The 17,335-nt window shown below is 42.9% G+C and overlaps 1 protein-coding gene across 2 annotated transcripts in view; it reads right to left on the bottom strand.

Annotated features, from left to right (window-relative positions):
• Positions 1–935, bottom strand: part of LOC143291692 (uncharacterized) — a 72,243-nt gene extending 71,308 nt beyond the window's left edge. For both annotated transcript variants that reach the window (XM_076601714.1, XM_076601715.1), the window contains exon 1: positions 826–935. The gene's annotated coding sequence lies outside the window, so the exon portion shown is untranslated. The remainder of the gene's footprint in view (positions 1–825) is intronic.
• Positions 936–17,335: the final 16,400 nt, after the last annotated feature.

Below are 17,335 nucleotides of genomic sequence, written 5' to 3'. Positions count from 1 at the left end.
ACTATTTATAAAATCTCAGTATGTCCTCACAAATGCAGTGCTGTAATTCGATCACAGCTGATTCATTGTTAAAGCAAAACGAAGTATCTTACATATTCTTAACAGTACATATAAAAATCACAGTTAATACTAATTTTTTCGAGAGTCTTTGTAGTGATTTGGTTTAAAAGTTAAATGGATCACGTTTAGCACTGGGGGCCTACCACAACGCCCGAACACCTACCTTCGCGTCATGATGTCAAACACAATCCAGAGAGCAAGTCGAAAAAGTCTGTTAAAATTTGAGCACATAATCAAAAACTGCCACAAACGTACTGACATGAAAGGAAAGCAAGAAAGTTTATTGGCTACTACGATCGCCCTGTAAAATTTCATTCATATCGAATCGGGAAGAACAAGAAATCATGACTCCGCGCGCCGTTACGTTGCGCGTGACCTCGTGAGGGGAAGGGGACCGGGCCAGAGGTGCGTGCGTCTCGAGAATGAGGTGAGACAGGGTCGCTCTCTTCGCGTGTGTTACTCGCTCCACTGGAAGAGTTATCAACCATGTTTATGTTGCAGGGCAGTTTGAGATAGATCGTTCTGTCATTTTACATTGATAACTATAGTTATTAAACAAAAGCAGTCGCGAAAATCGCTAAAACACACAGCTCATTACATATGCTGATAGGTTTTCGCCAATCTCTTTTGCCGGTGGTCGAACAACAGTTCCACGCACGCGCCAACAATGCTTGAACAATATTTGGACACAATGCGGAACCAAATCGTCAATGAAAACCGCGACCATCGATAAAATCATCACTGGTATATTTGTCAAAGTGTTACCTTGTAGAAGTTTCAGTTCCAGTCAATGTCTGATAATCTCCGGGTTCGGGGAAAACAGCAGTTTCGTCTGGGACAGGCCGCCACTGCGCAAGGTCTTTCTGCCATCAACCTCTCTCTTGAACTTGATGTTTAAACTAGGTCAAGGCTGCAAGCTGCCGTTCGTGCTGCGTTGTTTCTGTATTTTGCATAGGATTTCAGTTTGCACAAATGTGCCAGAATATTCTTTTGGTGACGACGTGCAGTTACTATTCTGTTTTGTATTGAACATTCTGTAAGGTGTGTGCAATGGTTTGTTTTTTGTGTCGCTGTCAGTCCCCTCAAAACGGACCAATCAGAGCAGACTTGAAACACGTGTAAACAATGGCGACCAGTTGAGCACGTGGAAAAAGAATTATCCAACAGCACTCTACTAATTTCTTTGTCGCGGTCTCACAATGAATCATTGTTTCAGTAAAACAGTGGAGTTGAAGAATATGACAAACAATGAAAACGTTTTTTTGTGTCATGAAAGCATTATTTTGAAATAGTGCCTGTGGTGCACAACATTTATTAAGGTTTATGGCCTGAATGGTAAAATCCCCAGAAATGGTAAACACTTAATGCAGCAGAGAAAGTTCACTCACAGCCTGTCCAGTCAAAGACTTTCCTGCAACACTCTTGCTGGTAAAGAGTGTGAGACCACTGAAATATTAAAGTGAGTTCAAAATCTGAGAATCTGAGTCAAGTAAACTTAATTCTACTATATGTGGTATCATCCAGAATCCAAGAATGTTGACTTTACCAATGAATATGTATTGTAACTGAGATGAATAACCATGCAATCAGAAATTTGAGCTGAAGAGCAAGTGATCCCATATGATATTTAATTGTGGTTCTTTCAAGAAAGCATTCTGAAATGACAGTCAAATGAAACAATATGATCAGCCGTGGACAAGCATAAAATGCACCCGACCCTTTGCTCATCTTGGAACCAATCAAAACAGCCTACATGATATTCACCAGTGACCTTTTTTTAAGCAAATTGACTTCTAACAGTTTTTGTACTTGACACTGAGAGGCGAACAATTGGGGACAGTTTCAATGTAGGTATTGAAGAAGATGAAAATAATTATGTTCTGTTGACATGGAATGACTTCAGTTTCTGACAGAGATAAAGTTGATTGCTCATTCTGTACTTTTTCGGTAATGGCACATATTTGAATTAATTTCTTTTCATTTCGCATGTGCATTCATTTTTATTCCAAAATTTGAGCTGGTTGAAAAGACAGCACTGAAATGGAGTTGATGTTTTCTTTTACATGTTTTTATATTGTGAGGGTTGGCAATGGAACACATCCAAGTCAGTGTTCTCCCTTGCATGCACTTGACTTCAATCTGATTGCAGTATTGTTACACCCTGTTTGTGTAGGCCACATATATCCCACTGCATGTTTTGATTGAGCTCTGTCATCATCTGAGGTGTTTTCAGGTTACATGTGTGTGGATTTTCTGCAGAATTTCATCAGAGACAATTCTCCTGTTGCCATGTTTTTTTCATATGCACTGAAGTGCTGTACACATAACATTAGTTTATCGTGGTTCTCATCAGAAAAAATAGCACCCAGACCACCACACAATGTCTAATGAAGGAGGATGGAGAAGAAGAGGAAAGGGTGAAAAAAAAATTGAAGTCTGGCGGAATTGAACCTTGGACACTGATATGTTCAGAATATCTACCCAATTTCTTTTCATGCAATGTTTTACAAGGAAATGCCAGAATCAGAGGTCACATGGAATGACACAATCTGATCATCTGATTTTTTTTCTTTTATTCATTGATTTTTGTTGTTGTTCTGTTTGTTTTTGTTTTAGATGTTTGTGTTTTAAACTTAACAATATCCATGCAAAACAGCAGTTGCGAACCAGTGTACAAATGCAATGACATATTCCACTCCATCTCCAGTGTCCCTTTACCTCCCACCATTCCCACATTCACCAGCCCCCCCCCCCCCCCCTTTTTTTTTTCATTACCACCATCTCATTAATTTATTGTTGCTTATAGCCATGATGACCCAGGAGTCCACACTTCAAGTAAAAAGGTTCGGAATTAAAGAAGAAATCATGGTTGATTTCTACAGAGCTGTTACAGAAAGTGTATTAACCTTCGCTATTACTGATTGGTACGCCGGGAAACGTTTCCAAGGCAGAAATCGCATCCCTGAACAGAATTGTAAAATCTGCCACCAAGATTACCGGGGCTGATCTACCTTATCTAGACGACATATATTATAAGCGACTACTCAGAAAAGCAAAATCAATCAGCCAAAACGAATCACATCCAGCTTTTGGGATCATTAGTTTTCGAGATGCTTCCCGGGCACGGGTCATCGGTACAGAAGTATAAGGACGAAAACGGCCAATCGCTTTGCCAATAGCTTTTTCCCCAAAGCAGTCAGTGCCCCGTCGCTCGAACAAATCCAGTATGATTAAAGAGAATTGTGCAATCAACAACCATTTACCCGAAGACTCTATAATATAGTCATCAGCCCCATCCACATGTAATATGCGGCTTATGTTCAAACATGTGTGTGTTTGTGTGTGTAAGTATGCACAAGTTCTTATATTGATATGCACATGTATGTATCCTAAATCCTACAACAACAACAAAATAGGGTGGCGCTGTAGTGTAGCGACGCGCTCTTCCTGGGGAGAGCAGCCCGAATTTCACACAGAGAAATCTGTTGTGATGAAAATAAATATAAATACAAAAATAAATACAAAAATCTGTGTGTATGATTTTCGATTCATGTTTGTACATTTTTATGTACTATTCCCCCCAGCCCCCACCACAACCACCACCCCACCCCACCCCCACCCACCCCCAATATTCCTTGTGCCGGACCCCGGTGTAACGTCCAAATCATCCCCCTCTCGCGTAGGCCCATCGGGGGTCTTTTCAGTGTCCCAAATCGTTCCCCCGGCGGGGACTTGTCAGTGTCCTAAGTCGTCAGTAACCTGAAACGTCCCCCGGGTGATGTTCTGGGTCATCCCCCCTACGCTGGTTCGGTCCCCCCCCCCCCCCCCCGCCCCACCCCCACGTGTGTGTGTGTGTGTGTGCGTGTGAGTGTCTCTGTGTCTGTGTGTAATTCCCGTTCTTTCAACTCATAACTACTGTATTGACACACACACACACACACACACACACGCTGTTACATCGGTAACGTGTGGAAAGCCGGAGTAGTGACGCCGCGCAATACTGAGTAATACAGCCATGCGAAAACGAAGAGAATGGCAATAGAGAAATACATGTACGGACGTCCACATCAGAGACAGGCTGTACGCACGTACACGAACGCGTACATGTACACGAACAAAATATAATAATGCATGCACGTAATGAGGATAAATCTTTGGTGCACCGACAATGGATCCCAGATCTAAACAACGCTCACAAACACACACACACACACACACACAGAGCATCAGTTGTTTCAAAATGATTCGAAGGTTTTTGTTGCGTGGGTGCGTGCTTGTATGTGTGCGTGCGCGCGTGTGTGTATCGCGGGCGCTTGTGTGTGTGTGTGTGTGTGTGTGTTTCACAGTGGTCTCAAAACGTGCCACGTAGAGATCGCCTTCTTGTCATGATCGGCACTTCAGTCAACCGCTTATTCGGACTTCAATCAACCGCCACGGTTTGGAACATATGTACGAATCAGGCGCTCTGATATGTCACTGTCTTCTCAAAAAGCCTCTTTAAATCAGGGTAGATAAACGGAGAATACGGACTGAAGAGCTTTCGTCCGTTTTGGAACGTATTGAATTGGAATTCAGATTCATGCGCGCAAATCGAAGAAAGGGATGGCGTTGGGTCGTGTTTTCAAATGGGTTTACTAAATCATAAAGTTCGCCGCATTTTGATGAAAAACAAAATCCATATCTTTGAGAACACGGGTCGACGCGTGAATCCGATCAACGGAAAACAAACCAACCACACATACATGTGCCCCTTGATTTTTACAACGGATTTACATGGATCACAGGATCGACCCTTGGGTCTCACAGATTTATATAATTATTTCCATAAATTTACGAAAAAATCTCACCTTAGTGGGGTCCGTGGAGGGGGAAGGGGGGGGGGGGGACCTTGTTCTGGGCGAACCTTTGTCGACCCCTCCCGTCCACCACAAATTTACAGACGCAAATAAAAGGTGGGGTAGTCATACTATTATGTGCATTGAAGCTCCTCTCTAGTGATACATGGTGGAAGGGAATGAGTGAAGGAATAAATGGATAAGTAAACAAACATAATTACAAGTATAGTGTATCGGAAACAGTGATGAGGGAAACCTATAGGTCATCTCTGTGATCCCCAAAATTTACATTTTGTAGGTCTTTGCTCCACCAGGTCAAGTCAATATTCCCACAGGTCTATGGCCACTGCTGACGACTGTTGACCACAACCCCAGTGTTCAAATTGCGTTATTTGTCAAGTTTTTGCATTGTGATGTCTTGATGGGTTTTTATGACCACTGCCTGACCACAGTTGACAACTGCTGACCTTCGTGTTCAAACTGCACTACTTTGTCATGATAATACAGTCCTTGGCAGAATTTGACCATTAGCTGACCATTTCTTTCTGCTGATCATTGTTGACCACTATTGACCACGCTGACCACCTCGCAAAAGTGGTCAAATAGCGGGTTTTTTTTGTTGTTGTTGCTTTCTTGTCTTGTTTCTTGCAGGTTTGTGTTTTATTATGACGCCTTGGCAGTTTTTGACTGCTAACTGACCACTGTTGACCACAGCTGACCACTGACTGTTCACAGTGTATTATTTTGTGCCGGACATTTATTTAGTATTGGAACTTCTTGACACAGATTGACTTAACTCGCCACTATTGACTACTGCTGATCAATGCTGACCATTACTAACCACAATTGACCACCATGCAAAAGTGTACAGAATGTGAGCATTTTGGCATGTTTATGCAAAATGAAGACTTCTTTGCCAGTTGGTATGATTCATTGACCAGTTCTGACTGCTGGTCAAACGTATGCAGCTTGCGTTGTGTTAACGTCTGTTTTGCATTATGCGTTCTTTCTTATGCAATATTTGTACTTTTTCATGTTTTGATCGATTACCACTGCCGACCGGCCACTACTGACCACTACCCAAAAAGTGTATGATGAAACGGGTATAGACATGGGGGAACTTAAACCTACTGGAATACAGAACTGGGGGATTATAAGGGGAACATAGACATTCTCCTGGAATCTCTACAAGGAAGCTGATTGGCGTGCGGATTGTCAGGGTTAGGGTAATGATGTGTGTGTGGGCGGAGGGAGGTGAGAGAGTAAAGGGACAAGTAAAGCATCCGGGATGGACGAATGATGAAAAAAACCTAAAGTTATAAAAACCTTTTGGGTGGTAGTTGAATCCTCTTTGTTTTGACACGACGTTTCGGACCATAGGCCCGTTGTCAAGTGATGAGAAGAGGACAGTGTGAATAGGAAAGCATATGTGAGGAAAGGGTAATGACATCTCACTATTTTCTGTTTTGATGGGCCATGCACACTAAACACTTGCTGATCACCATTCAGTGCCATACGTACTCACACACACATCCATGCACGCACACACACACCCACACACACACACACTCTTAAAAAAAAAAAGAAGAAAAAAAAAGGCATGCACCTATATATTGCTTCTAAAAAGAGGGATAGGAGGTAAAGAAAGAAAAAGGACAGAGAGATCAAGGCAGAAGGGCCCAGGCGCTAGACGTCAGTGACTCTGATGTTCAATCCACAGCCGAGTCAAATGCTTGAAACAAATTAGAAAGATCTCCAGCAAGTTCACGGTGAACTACGAAGTACACGTACGAGTGCGCTATCTATCCAGTACATTCTGGTCAATAGCCTAGCCACACATGATGGATGACATTTGAACTGACGGTTTGAACCTATGCCTCGGAGCAGGACTCCAGATGGAATAAGAAAAGACTTGTGACAATTCATTTTCTTCATAATAATAATAAATGAATAAATAAACAAAAGAAAAAGAAAACATTTTAACATTTATTGTTGTATCCTCTGACAGGGTATAATATTTTGATCAAAAAGAACAAACTATTCCTGTCTCAATCATTATTCTCCATACAGACACAGACACACACTGAGCACAGACAGACACAGACAAACATATAGACACACACACACACACACACACATGCGCACGCACGCGCGCAAAACGGAAACATGGAGGGAGGGGGGGACGTTTTGGGACGGGTGCTTTGTTGAAGTCAGGGAGAGGACCGAAACAGCATGGGGGGCACTTACCAGAATGTGCCCCGGGGGACGTTTCAGATTCCTGAAAAGTGCCCCGGGGGACCATTTAGGACAATGACAAGTCCTCCGGGGGACCTACAGAAGGGGGCGGGGGGGACGATTTGGGACGTTACACCGGTACACTTTGTAATAAAGACATATTCTATTCTATAAACACCGTTAATGAAACTGTACTTGACCTTAGACAACGGACAGTTCAAAATGGTCAGTAAATGAACTTTGATATTTTTATTTTATTTCATTTCAGTTTATTGGCTGACTTTTCATTCAGTTTTAGTGGTGTTACTCTCATGCCACTCAGACTGAACACAGCCACACCCGGGTTCATGCATCACAGTCCAAGTGCCGTCAGTCCACAGGGACCTACCAATTTTAGGTCACCATGAGACCGCAAACAGACCATGTACCGCTGCTGAGTCACTTCAGTGGTGTTCAGTAATGCCTTTTCATGATTCAACATGTGCAGGACACCCACAGGCCTACTGACAACATGGAATAGGGTCATTCTAGTTCTGCCCCCTCAAGATGCGTCTTGATATTCCATCTTTACAAAAATGTTAAAATTAAAGATTAAAAAAAAAGAGAAGAAAAATGTTACAACAAACTTTAAAAAAAATTTTTTTTTTAATGTTTAATATGCTCCATTGGGAAAAGGGATTTGAGTTTACATGTGGCATGGGCTGCAGTGAATAAATGACCTGCCCTGATATAACTGCAAGGAAAGTGTTTCTGCGCCGACTGACTCCATTGGAGTCAAAACTGACGGTGCTTCGAGTCCTTTCCAGCCGTTGCACCGGCCACTGCAGCATAGTGGACCCCCGACATACCAGTCTCCAGACCGGCACAGTCTTCGCCTACATCGACCCTGTTTACCAGATAAGAGGAGAGTGAGGAGGAGCGCAGGGTGAGGGGAGAGTTAGCCGACTTTGTTAGCCGCCCTTTTTGACTCGCCCGAAGACAGCTGTTGAAGACGGTGAGGAATAAAAAGAGGATGAAAAAGGAGTGGTAGGGGTGTGTGTGTGTGGGGGGGGGGGGGGGGGGGGGGGGGGGGGGGGGGGGGGGGTGAACGGGTTGAGGAGGAAAAAGTGAAAGAGGGACTGAGACATGTAGAAGAGGAAGACGAATGGGAGAGAGAAGAGGAACAGAAAGAAGATGACTGGGATGAAGAATAGGACTGGAAGACAAGATAGGAAGGGGCGCAGAGAGAAGAAGATGGAGAGGAAAGAAGGGGCAGAACACGGAGATGAAAACGGAGAAAACAGGAAGAAAAGGACAAGGTGAAGAAAACATGAACAATCACATGTCTTGGTAGTCCGTCTGGAGCCGACGATGACAAGGTCTGTGAATTCAGCGATGACAGCATGTGACTCCGCAGCCCAAAGCTGGAAGCACACAGGCGCCCACAGGTGTCACAGCGATGGTCTGAATTTTGGACTGAGGAGGACGACTGAGGCCCTGTGTCGTCTGTCCCTCACAGCGGCGAGACGCAGTCGTCTGGCCTCTTCAAAGGCAGTTGTTGCTTTGGAGGTGAAAGACCTCCAGGATGATCTGTCCGCAGCAGAGACTTCCAGGCTCGCGTGATAATCCACGGCAGATACAAAAACGGTCCAAATATGAGCAACAAAACCGTTCTTTCTACTATAGAATAGAATAAATGATACTGATCACATTGATATAAAGTTTACCACAGTAGGGGGGCGGGAACTTTATTAGATTTTAATTTTTGATAATTATTTTTCACACTTCTGGCCGTGAGAGAGCGCCTTACAAAGAGTAGCAAGCGAGAGCATGTTGAGGCGGTTACGCAAGCGCGAACGGACTGCAAGTCGCCAGTGAGAAAGCGTTTAGCGCGGTAAAGTACATATGACTTGACTGCTGCCGCGCTGATACTGCCCTTCACTTCTGTCCGTTGGACAATCAGCTGCTGATAATAGATACCGTGCAGAAAGTAAGAGAATTCTTTGGAGTCAAAAGGAAACACATTTTTAATTTCATGTATTTCATACTAAATTGGTAGAAGACGCAAATTTGCTTTTATGAATGTCTTCCAGTTTCTTACCAGTCATGACATTTCATAAGTAAAGAAAACAGACTGCAAAGGTGAATCTACAAAGATAACTCAGGATCATTTACTTCGTAAGTACAATTTTGTTGACATTTTATGCAATGCACAAAAAATACTTCAGTCTCTGTTTATTAATGTGTAGAATATAAATATGTAAATACGTCTTAACCAGGTTTGTTTGAATGAGCATTGTCGGACCATTGTCTAGAATTAATTCAGAAAGTATGGAAGGCAGGTGATGGCAAAATCGACCAACATAATGCCTTGATGTGAAAAGAACGATATAAAATACATATTTTTCCTTTGGAAATGAACTGGTATTTGCAAATGTAACTGATGAACCCTGGTGCAGTAGACACGTCGAAAAGAGAATGCAGCTAGCTGGAGTATGAAGGTGGCAAAATGAAGTGCATCAGATAGTCATGAAAAGTAAAGACTGCCTGGAAGGTGAACAGGGGTCAGTCTCCAGAACTTTGTTGGAAACGGGGGTCTCAGTCTGGTTCAATATAAACATGTGTTTACAATGATTATTCAGATTTTTGCATGTTATCAGGATTGCAAGTGAAAAAAAGAAATGTCTGCAACAATTTTGTGAGAATCTTTTTTCTTTCTTTCTTATTTCTTTGTGTTGAAAATTATTAAAAACAGCCAAAGTTTCGGCGCCATTTTGTGACATGGCAATGTGTCTGAACATGAAGTAGCCAGACATAAATAAGTACAAACCTTATCAAAATCCAGTCCATAGATACCTGGTCTATGTTTGTTCGTTGTTATAATAAAACATCGATCATCAGTAAAAATGGTATTAAGTTGAAATATTACTCAAATAACCCGCGTGACAGACGTAAACAACCCGTTCCACTTGACACGTTTTTCAATTTCATTCAAAGACACACACATTCTTAAATACACAATACGTTTTTTACTTGCAACAGGTGGTCAACACAACTGTCTTCGCCGGACAGCACATACACTCATTTTCTGGTAAAAATGACTATTCAACCATTTGAATACATATTGACATTACGTATTGATATTCGGCTCCTCTTTTCTGTGTTACTTCTGTACATGTAATTGTAAACGTCCCAATGAAAATAAACATGTAAGCAAAATTAGAACTATTTTCACATAAATCATGCGGGTTCATCGCGGAAAAGTGTATATCGGTCAGACAAACACCCTTCAATCGTGTGTGTTTGAACACAGATTCACAGAATGTGGTGTTTCCAACAGTGTGTGAAATGTACATATGTTACACGGAAATCTCCGATATGTTCATTCGCACCCAATGGTTGGTATGTTGTTTGAAAATAAACTCTGTGTGTTAATTTCGTTGTTGTTATGGTTTGTTTATGCATTTTTCTCTCATCCGATTAAGTTTAGACACAATAACTGTTTCTGACACATGGCGAGACACGGTGATATTCGGATACTGTCAAAGATTTCGAAACAAGTCAACTCATGTTGTTCAATAAGACTGCTTTCAGTTGAATACTTGTTGCATCAAAAGTTCCAAACAACAAATTTCAAACTGTAGAAAATCACCCCCTCTAATTACCTTGATTCTGGCTTGTGCTGTCTGGTGAAGTTTTATCACGAAATGATGTATTATCAGTTCACGTGACAGACGAAGTGCGGAATTAAAAACAACCGTTGTATCCGAAACACATCTTACCCTTTTGCAGAATTTGATCAGAACAGCCACGTTTTACATCACACAAGTTCTGAAAAACCAAACTATACAGTGATTATGAATGATTTTAAAAGAATTAAGTTTGAAGCATTTCACGTGTAGAAGTGATTGAGATAAAGTCAAGTGTTACGTTCGGACACGGAACACATTCTTCCGTTCTGCTTTACACAGATAATAAAAATTCTTATTCTTAGTTTTTGTTGTTGGTGTTGCTTATTTTACCCTTTTTTTTTCTCATAATTTTACTTTTATTGTGTTTATTTTATTTTGCTTTTCTGTAATCCTACAGATTTGTTCACCGTGAGGATAAAGCTAATCATTTTTCTGTTTATTGATCGAAAAAAAGAAAAAAAAGAAAAAAAAAGGTACTGACAAAGAATCCGTTATTTTTATCACAATAATTCAGATAAAGTGATATAAATCATAATGTTGCTATTTCGTAATAAAATAAATAGTACTTTAAACGGTTAAACATTGGAGAGAAATAAGTAAAATGGAGTGCCTGATATGGTTTTGAAAAAATAAAATCATCCAGAGTGAGGAGGTTAGTTTAGGGATTTTGGGTTCCATGTTACATATGTCATAAGGTAATCATGAATAAAATACATAATTCTGTGCAGACTTTGTTTGATTTCATCGCATGGGCTAATGATTGCATGATAGATTCATTATTAGCATTATTATAAATCCAGCAATTCAAACATCTAAGTGGTAAAGTTAGTTTGGGTAACTTGGATTCAATGTTACACCAAAGTTTTACATAATCATTAATAAAATACATGATTTATTATTATTATCATCATCATCATCATCATTATCATTATTTATATCCCACGCTAAATTGGCGTCTACATCGCCAGGGTTCATGAGTCATATTTGCAAATACCAGTTCATTTCCAAAGAAAAATAATTATGTATTTCATACCTTTCTTTTCACATCAAGATGGTCGATTTTGCCATCATCTTCCTTCCATGTTTTCCGAATTAAGTGTCTGGACAGTGCTCTCACAATGTTCATTCGAACAAACCTGGTTATTTAGATATTTATATTCTACATGTTAATAAGCAGTCTCGCAGTCCCACGATTTCTCTCACGTTCTGGTTGACCTCACTTTACGAGAAAGCGTGGGACTGTGAGAAAGCAAGCGTGGTCGTTCCCCATCTGCGCTTTCTCTCATCAGCGAGAAAGAGTTGGTGGGGCGCTCAAACGCTTTCTCACAATGTGTGAGGAAGTGTGGGAAGTCCTTATTTTTATCAAAAGCATTTCCTTTGTCATCGGATTGGTTTTTTGTCTTTTTCCAACACAAATCTTGGATAAAAATGAACGAGACTCAGCGAGTGTTACGGAGTGCCACAGTCTGATTTCCTCGTGCAGGGGAATTCAACTGAGTCAGTGCTTCAGTCTGTTTATTTGCACGTGTTTTTTGTACTGGTCAGTGAGTATATTTTTCCCTGCCTGGTTTAACTGGCGAGTGATACACAACCTGTCGCCGGTAGAGGCTTAGACTGAGAAAAAGGTCTCGCTGTTAGTGCTCTGTCGTTCTGGCTACAGGTAATTACATATAGTTAGTTATTTTTCATAAGAGTTTAAAGATATGGTTAGTCTTTTAGTGTAAGCATGTTTTTTTATGTACCGTAAATGTAGTTAATATTTGTTGTGCATTTTTTGGTCAGTGGAACTATGCTTTGCGATATATTGTGTAAACTTGGCTGCACCGCAAATTGGCCAAAGGATAGTATGTTCTCTGTACATATAATCGCTAGCATGAAGAGCAAAGGTAGTATAGAATTATACTATCTTTATATTTTTAAATGTAGAGAAACGTGGCCATGTCTTTCATAATAACCTGGGAACCATTGTTAAATATTCCGTTCACCTTGTTAGTCCCGACGCATGGATAATGAATGAATGTTTTCCTATTTTTGCGTCATGTAAGCAGCATGGCCTTAATAAGAAACTGATGTTTGATAATTGGAGAGTCTGTGGATATTCCAAAATGATTATTTGAACTAATATAAGTAGGGACATGAGTGGAAAAGGATGAATTGGGTGAAACTAAAGGGAATGTGGAAATTATATAGAGAGCATATATCTTACGGGTCTTAACCTTCGCTGGCTGTCGCTTTTGACTACACACGGAAGCTCATGTGGGTCGTCCACGACCCATACCGCTGTCGCTTATGACTACACACGGAAGCTCATGTGGGTCGTCCACGACCCATACCCTTAAAGAGACAAAAACCTGTATATTCCTCCAAAGCTTCTGTGGGTCGTGCACGACCCATACTTTGTAAAGAGACTAAAACCTGTATATTCCTCCAAAGCTTATAACAAAATATAGAAAAGGAAAACATCGTAACAACTTATTACACACACATGCGCTCCGCACACACGCGCACACACTCACACAAACACACGGAAGAAACACATGCTCACGCACAAGTTCACTGCACACACGGACATAGACACACACACACACACACACACACACACACACACACACACACAACTGATCACACACACAAACGCATAACACCACATACACATACATACAAACCGCCTACTTATGCACACACACACACACACACACACACACACACACACACATGACTCATAGCATCCTATACACGCACAATCAAAGATATTCAGTCACACAGGTACATGCTGTTTGAGAAAGGGATGGAAGGGGGTTATAGCTGAAGACAGGCGAAAGAGACGGGGCGGGGAGGGAGGGGGTTAGTTGGAGAGTAGTGGGGTAGTGAGGCTATTGAAAGTAAAACTTATTTTCCTTCACTAATTGCAAATTAAACCTTCTGAAATCACTATCAAAAAGGTACTATGGGTCGTGCATGACCCACACAAGCTTCAAGTTCGAGGGGTGACCACGTTTTTTCCTCTTTAAAAAGCATGGGTCAAACACGACCCACACAAGCGTCCGTGTGTAGTTAAAACGCCACCTTTAATTACTCATTAACTAATTGATTTTTTTTTTCATTTTTTTGGCAAAAGTTGGCCTTTTAGGTGTAGGAAGGATTTCTGAAATTTCGTAGAAAAATATTAAGAATTGGCTGAGATACTTGAGTTTTTTGTACCCTTCTGGGTCGTGTACGACCCACGATAGCAGGCGAAGGTTAACTCTCTCCATACGAACGGCGAAAGAGACGACGTTAACAGCGTTTCACCCCAGTTACCATCATCAAAATAGTGCAAGAGGAAGGCTCTTATACTGAAGAGGTGAATGTTGACAAAGAATACCACAATTCTGACGACGGAAGCTAAAGGTTGGGTCATTCAGACACCCACTGGACATCCGAGGGGTCTGTGTAGAGGAGAAGAGAGGACTGGCCGTACTGAGTGAGTTAATACACCGTCCGCAAGTTCCGGGGTAGACGTAGAGACAGCCCAGTCCGAGGAGACGGGATCAACCCACTGTCCGAGGAGACGTGGTGGCGGCCCAGTCCGGGGAGACTGGAGCGGGACAGACCTGGCTGTGGTCTGATGAGGCTGGTGCAGCCTCAGTCAAGACAACACGTAACTTGAACTGACTAAGACACGTCCGAAAGAACCACAACATTTGTGTGTGCGGCACAAAACTAGAGGTGATATGTGTGTTGACTGTTCAGTTCGTGAACCTCCCCCCCACCCCTCAGGGGCAATACCTTGTCTGTTTTGTTTACGGAAGAGTGCGGGAGAAAGACTGAACCAGCATGTGAATATTTGTTGCCTCCCTTTAATCTAGTCTATCTTTCGCTCTCTTGCGTAACAGGGGGGGGGGGGAGGGGAGAAGACAATGACGACCATGAAGACGGTGACGGTGATGGCCCAGTATTGGTTAAAAAGAAATTCTGCATGTATGTGTGTGTGTATGTGTGTTCTTTTGTCTCTTTGGTTCTCCGTTTTGTGTGCGCCGTGTTCATCATGGTGTTCAGTTGCCTCTTTTTGAGTTAAGTTTTTTTGAAAAAGCACAGAGGGAATTTTTTTCACATGTGGACTGGTTTGAATCAAGGTGATAATACTTGTTTGTCGGTTCAGTCCTTGTTAGTGGAGCCCTGCTGCTTTTAATGAAACATCAGGTTTTGTGTACTGATGTCAACACTTGGAATGGACGCACCGTGAGTTACTTGCCACAACACAGTGCATACAGTCCTCTCCATACTGGTTATTAATGCTGTCGATTTTGACACACCCCTGTTCTTCCATGCTAACTGTCTGAAACATCATCACAGCAATTTCTAATAGTAATGATAATGATGATGATGATACTAATGATAAGATCTGATGATGAGTAAAAATAACTTGAGCATCGTCAACACCGGCTGATTATCATAAACATAATCATAACAGCAATCCTTGTAAATACCAGTTTAATTAGCCCTAGAGTGCACTGACATGAACAGAAACTGTTCCCTGTACCCCTGCGGGTCACTTGTTATTTCATAAGTAATGTCGAGCCACTGACTATTCTATTTTTAGATCAGTTATGTCGAGCAAACTATCAACGTACAGCTGGGAAATACCCAGTATAACGTTTTGCCAACTTCAAGAAAACATAAATTTTGACCATAGTGGCGGACAATATATCAAGTAAGCCAGTTGGTGCAGCCACGGAGTTTCATAAGATTCTGATAAGACGGAAGGGGTATATTACACGTGCTGCTCGTTAAGCACAGGTCAGGTCAGGTCTCTACCTGCCACAGGTACCATGTAACCCTGTGCTACCTGTCACATGTGGGCAGATGGAGCTCGACAGCCTGGGAAGGCAGTCCATCTAAGACAAGGAAAAGTCTGAAGTAAAACCCATGAAGTGCTAAGGAATGCAGGACAGTCTCGACATGCATTGACCCTGGGTCCATGGCCATGTCCCGACTTTCAGTAGCCGTGCCCCCGTGCCTCCGAGGAAGGTTTTTGAGCCAGAGGCTAGGACAAGGACAGTCTGATATAAAACCTACGACCTGAGGACCTCACTGTCACCGTCCCAGCTTGCTAGGCTATGGCAGATGAACCACGGGTGTAAAGGGTGGGGCCAGTACTGCGCACACTGCACTCCACCTAAAAATTCCATTGCGCAGGCTTGAAGGACACGTCCACGTCCGCGCCACCAACTATTCCAAGCCCTGTAGCGATGGGAAAGGGGCGAAAACGGCAGGTGGAAGATGTCACTGGAAGCCGCAGTTCCAATCCTGCATGCAGGCGGTTCAGGATATTGGTCGCCTGATTGTTGACCCGGAGGTGACAGCATCACTCGGCAGCACCCTGAACGACCAAGCAGCCTTTTCTAGGGACAGCACTGCTTGCTCCACACGGAGAGGGGCCTAGAAAAGGTGGTCCAAACAAATGCTCATCTCCATACCCCCCAGTTGGCTAGCCGCGGTCAACGGGCATCTCCAAACGCGGTCGAACAACAATAGAGAAGAAAAGGCCGGCACCTGCCTCACAATTAGGTGCAAAAGGACTAAAGGTAGCATGCTGGAACATCCGAACCATGCGTGACTCTGCAGACAGCAACCACCCAGAAAGGCGTTCCGCTCTAGTCGCACACGAACTTCAGAGACTGAACATTGACATTGCTGCCGTCAGCGAAGTCCGCTTTGCAGGGGAAGGCAGCCTCCAGGAACACGGCGCTGGGTACACCCTCTACTGGTCAGGCAAGCCAGAGACCGAGAGACGCCTTTATGGCGTAGGCTTTATGGTCAGGAGCACCATTGCCTCCAAGCTTGAAAACCTGCCAACAGGACACTCAGACCGAATTATGTCCATGCGCCTCCCACTACGGAACAAACAGCATGCCACTCTGTTCAGCGTGTACGCTCCAACCCTCCAAGCGGACCCCACAGAAAAGGTCAAGTTTTACACTGATCTGCGCAACCTCGTTCAGAACACCCCTGCTGACGATAAGGTCATCATCCTTGGCGACTTCAATGCCAGAGTTGGCCAAGATTCAGAAGCCTGGAAAGGAGTCCTTGGCAAGCATGGCGTTGGTAATTGCAACGACAATGGGCGCCTTCTTCTCGAGTTCTGTGCAGAGCAGCAGTTTACCATCACCAACACCATTTTCCAGCAGAAGGACAGCCTGAAGACAACGTGGATGCATCCTCGGTCCAAACATTGGCACCTCATTGATTACATCCTGATGCGCCAGAGAGACGTACGAGACGTCCTACACACCCGAGTGATGCCCAGCGCGGAGTGTCATACTGACCACCGCCTCGTCCGCAGCAAGCTCAGGCTCCACTTCAAGCCCAAACCAAAGAAAGGAGGAGCTCCTAGGAAGAAATTCCAGGTCGGCAACTTTCAGTCAGCTGAAGTGAAAGCTGAATTCCAGGCGAAGCTTCAGGACAAACTTGAAGACCCCAGTTGCCCCACAGACCCCTCTCCAGAAGCATTATGGGCACAGCTGAAATCAGCCATCCTGCAGTCCTCTGAAG

The sequence above is a fragment of the Babylonia areolata genome, chromosome 17, assembly GCF_041734735.1.
Source record: "Babylonia areolata isolate BAREFJ2019XMU chromosome 17, ASM4173473v1, whole genome shotgun sequence".
Taxonomy (NCBI): domain Eukaryota; kingdom Metazoa; phylum Mollusca; class Gastropoda; order Neogastropoda; family Buccinidae; genus Babylonia; species Babylonia areolata.
This window is presented reverse-complemented; position numbering and strand designations above follow the sequence as displayed.